This window comes from Alosa alosa, chromosome 2 (genome assembly GCF_017589495.1).
Source record: "Alosa alosa isolate M-15738 ecotype Scorff River chromosome 2, AALO_Geno_1.1, whole genome shotgun sequence".
In the NCBI taxonomy this organism is placed as follows: Eukaryota; Metazoa; Chordata; class Actinopteri; order Clupeiformes; family Clupeidae; genus Alosa; species Alosa alosa.
The window spans coordinates 20,202,577-20,207,576 of record NC_063190.1 but is presented as its reverse complement, the minus strand read 5'-3'; the positions used below and the strand labels follow the sequence as shown (position 1 = coordinate 20,207,576).

The following is a 5,000-nucleotide window of genomic DNA, read 5'->3' as shown; positions in this document are numbered from 1 at the left end:
AGTTAAAGCAGTTAAAGTAGTTCAAGTTAAAGCAGTTAAAGTAGTTATAGTTAAAGTTGTTAAAATTCAAGTTAAAGTAGTTAAAGAAGTTAAAGTTAAAGCAGTTAAAGTAGTTAAAGTTCAAGTTAAAGTAGTTAAAGTAGTTAAAGTTAAAGTAGTTCAAGTTAAAGCAGTTAAAGTAGTTATAGTTAAAGTTGTTAAAATTCAAGTTAAAGTAGTTAAAGTAGTTAAAGTTCAAGTTAAAGTAGTTAAAGTAGTTAAAGTAGTTAAAGTTAAAATAGTTAAAGTAGTTAAAATTCAAGTTAAAGTAGTTAAAGAAGTTAAAGTTGACTGTTATTTAGCGAATGCTTTCATCCAAAGTGACACAGACTTGTAACGTTACGTCTCTCTGCGCCCTCCTGCTGCCCCCTCCTGCCCCCTGCTGCCCCATCTTGCCCCCTCCTGCCCCCAGGCTTATCTGGAGAGCCCCAAAACAACATGAGCTCCTGCTCTACTCTGACTGCTTCTTTAACCTCCGGCAGTGCACAGATTACTGGAAATCCCCCTTGAGCAGCAGAGAGGAGCCTGAACACACACACACACACACACACACACACACACACACACACACACACACACACACACACACGCGCCTGCTCACCTTGCCCGCTCAGCGTCAAGGTCACTGACAACATTTGATGTGCATCGACTGTGTGTGTAAGTAGTGTGTGTGTTTATAGGCATGTGTGTGTGTGTGTGTGTGTGTGTGTGTGTGTGTGTGTGTGTATGTGTGTGTGTGTTATATTAACTGTGTACGTATGTGTCTGATTTTGATCTGGGTCTGCTCTGGTCCTGTTCCAGGAATCAAGTCTGCCTTAGGAACTAACTAATCATCACTACACTGCATCCCTATGCTCACAACAGCCACTGTATATGTGTGTGTGTGTGTGTGTGTGTGTGTGTGTGTGTGTGTGTGTGTGGCATCTCACTCACATATGGTGAGCAGAGAAAACAACTACATCAATGCAATGTAATAACAATATAACAACAGTTCAATAACAATGACAACAAAAACAATCAAATCATGAGTGTGAGCCTCTAACTGGCTTGTGTGTGTGTGTGTGTGTGTGCCTCAAACAGGCTTTCACACATCGCCATAGAAAAAGGCCCAATGTTGTGCGGTCTCACTGGTTTCTATAATACATATAGCAGTGGGATACATATGTGTGTGTGTGTGTGTGTGTGTGTGTGTGTAGTCTCACTGGTTTCTATTAGAGCAGTGGGATATGTGTGTGTGTGTTTGCAGGGCCGTCTATTTGACTGATGCCACAGAGTTTAAGTGCAGCTTTACGGCACTTCTAATAGGAGCTCAGCACGCTAACTACCCTAATGGCCATCTGCTTGCCTGGGTCCAAAACACGCACACACACACACACACACACACACACACACACACACACACACACACACACACACACACACACACACACACACACACACACACACACACACACACACACACACACACACCTAACACACGCAAGTATGCACACACACACACACTTACACACATGCATGCATGCACACACACTCACACACACACAAACACGCACGCACAAACATAACACACACACACACACACACACACATGCACACACACACACACACACACACACACACACACACACACACACACACACACACACACACACACATACACATGCATGCACACACACTCACACACACACACACACACACACACAAACCTGTCCCCACACTCATCACATTATCACCCAATCAGTTAACATGCTCCCATTACTGCGCGAGTCATTACACTACAAAAGTGCTCTACAACTCTGTAACAGCACATACTGTACACATACACACATACACACACACACCAACACACATGCATGCACACACACAAACACACACACACACCTGTTTCTGCACCAGTTGCCCTATCCAAGCCAGGTCTGATCCATGCAGCTATGCTCTGCTGACATAATGAGGGATTCACCAGCCACTTTCTGTGTGTGTGTGTGTGTGTGTGTGTGTGTGTGTGTGTGTGTGTGTGTGTGTGTGTGTGTGTGTGTGTGTGTGTGTGAGTCAATCTGTGTGACTGTAATCTATGTCTATGTGTGTGTGTGTGTGTTGAGGTGGGCGAGTGCCCCTCCACCACCCACCCCCTTTCATTATCCCTTCATTCCCCCCACCACCACCAAACATGGTCCCCTACCCTTTTAGACTCACTTTAGATTCCCCCCCCATTTGGTTTTCATTTAACAGCGGCTGAATAAAGTGATCAATATCTGGCCTAGAGCTTTTCCTGTCGTCACCAGTCTGCTTTGGATTCAAGGTGGTGGTAGTGGGTGAGAGAGAAAGGTGAGAGAGAGAGAGAGAGAGAGAGAGAGAGAGAGAGAGGGAGAGAGGGAGAGGGAGAGGGAGAGAGAGAGAAGGAGAGGGAGAGAGAGAGGGAGAGAGAGAGGGAGAGAGAGAGAGAGAAAGAGAGGCAGAGGCACTAGTGAAAGGAGAGAGAGCGACAAAGGAGTTAAAGGAGAGTGGAGGCATTGGCATCGATCCCTCATCCAATCTAATTACTGCTCCAAAGTGCCCTTTTTGGGCTTCAGGACGATCAGTAGATTAATCAGCAGGAGCAGCGGAGGAGGAGGAGGAGGAGGAGGAGGAAGATGAGGAAGCCAGGGAGAAGGAGGAGGAATAGCAGTATAGTAGTAGTATTAGTAGTAGCAGTACGAGGAAGAGGAGGAGGAAGATGATGAGGAGGAAGGCACACATAAGGAGGAGGACCAGTATTAGGAAGCTCCAGCATGTCATTATTGCTGATGGGCGCTGAAGAGATGAGGAGCAGGCTGGCATTTGCGCTGGTCCCAGATCAGCGGCTCCCAGCGGTGCTGCCAGGGCTGCTGCTGAGGGCTCATCGGCATGCGTGTGGGCACCCCCGCTTCTCATTTATCATTAAGTCTCAACTCGAGGTGGTCAGACTTGTATCTCCCATCAAAACGTCCACCCCTCTGTCAGACACACACACACACACACACACACACAGTACACACACACACACACACACACACACACACACACACACACACACACACACACACACACAGTACACAAACACAGACACTATCTTTCCCTCTTTCCACCCCCCCTTCTCTCACTCTCTCTCACATCCCACCCACACACACACACACACACACACACACACACACACACACACACACACACACACCCTATTACGGAGATCTGAGCAGCTGTCTGACATTTCCTATTCTGCCTTATCAGCGCAGCGGCGGATGTCTGGACCTGGGCTGCAAACAGCCTGCATGTAAAAACGCTCAAAATAAAGCCGGAGACCAAACACACACACACACACACACACACACACACACACAGACAGGCTGCCGTGGGGCATGCTGTTTTCTGTATCGCCCGTGTGCATCTCCCTCTCTCTGTTGCCCGTTGGGCTGATCTGCCAGCATCCAGCCCTCTGGGCCACATCGCAGGTCCTCCTGCCTCCCACCCTCACAACACACACTCTCACCACACACAACACACACACCCTCACAACACACACTCTCATCACACACAACACACACACACCCTCACAACACACACTCTCACCACACACACCCTCACAACACACACTCTCACCACACACACCCTCACAACACACACTCTCACAACACACACTCTCACCACACACACCCTCAGAACACACACTCTCACCACACACACCATCACAACACACACTCTCACCACACACAACACACACATCCTCACAACACACACTCTCACCACATACAACACACACACCCTCACAACACACACTCTCACCACACACAACACACACATCCTCACAACACACACTCTCACCACACACAACACACACATTCTCACAACACACACTCTCACCACACACAACACACACATCCTCACAACACACACTCTCACAACACACAACACACACACCCTCACAACACACACTCTCACAACACACAACACAACGTTCGTTTTCAAAACTGTGCAACTCACCGAGAGGTTAGTGGTGTTTGTTGATGTTCCAAAACAAGTAGCGTAGCGAAATACAGTTTATGTCGTGTTTTATTTGCCATTTTGTAAAATTGATTTCTGTTGGAAGACTCATTGCACGTTGATATTACTGCGCCACCGTCTATGCTTCAGGTTCAAACATTGAGCGGAAGTTTATACACGGTTGTAAGGTGTCTGAATAAATAGTTCCACAATAGGCCAAGCAAATAAGACGGCTGGAAATCATACATTGCGCCGATATATAATTTGCTTTTAATAGTCAACGAACTCCACTAACCACTCGGTGAGTTGCACAGTTTTGAAAACGAACGTTAAGAGTTGTTTTAGGACATGTTTGAGTAGCCTACTACAGTATGCCCATTGCCAGCCACCCTGAGAAGTCAAAGGCGATTCAAAACGAGTCAGAAAAGTTGAGACAGGACCAATCGTCAAAATGTCGGTGTCCACCACTCTAGTTCATCCAAAACAAACCAGAAAAGGGCTTTAAAGTGCCAAAAAACAGAATTTTCCTTTAATGGTTATGGGATGATTGGCTGTCAATAAAGCATGTGACCTACGACCCCCCAGGCGCTAGCTGACCTCCGCTCTTGTGTTTGAAACATATGTGTGGGGTTTGGAATGTCTTCCTGATTTAAAAAATATCTCCCTTTATCTCAGTGAAGTCGAATCCAGGTCCTGGACTTCTCAAGAGCTTCACAGATCGAGGGACAGCTAAAGTAAGCCCAACGGTTGGCCTCTTCACAGGACATTACTCCTCATTAGTAAGACACATTAAAATCACGAAGTCGCTTCGGCCAAGGAAACAGATTTTTTTTGTCCAGATTAAACCCAGCGCATTATTCCATGGAGTCGAGTGTTGCAGAATACCTGCGGCTCCTGACCAAAGATGGCTGTGAGTTGGCCCAGAGTCGGCCCTGAGCGGTAAAGCCCAGCGAAAGAAGTGGAGGAAA

The 5,000-nt window shown here is 46.8% G+C and overlaps 1 protein-coding gene across 9 annotated transcripts in view; it reads right to left on the bottom strand.

The window, feature by feature from the left end:
* The window catches only part of LOC125284493 (RNA-binding protein Musashi homolog 2-like), a 290,258-nt gene that overhangs the window by 56,025 nt on the left and 229,233 nt on the right, over window positions 1-5,000 (bottom strand). The window lies entirely within an intron of this gene.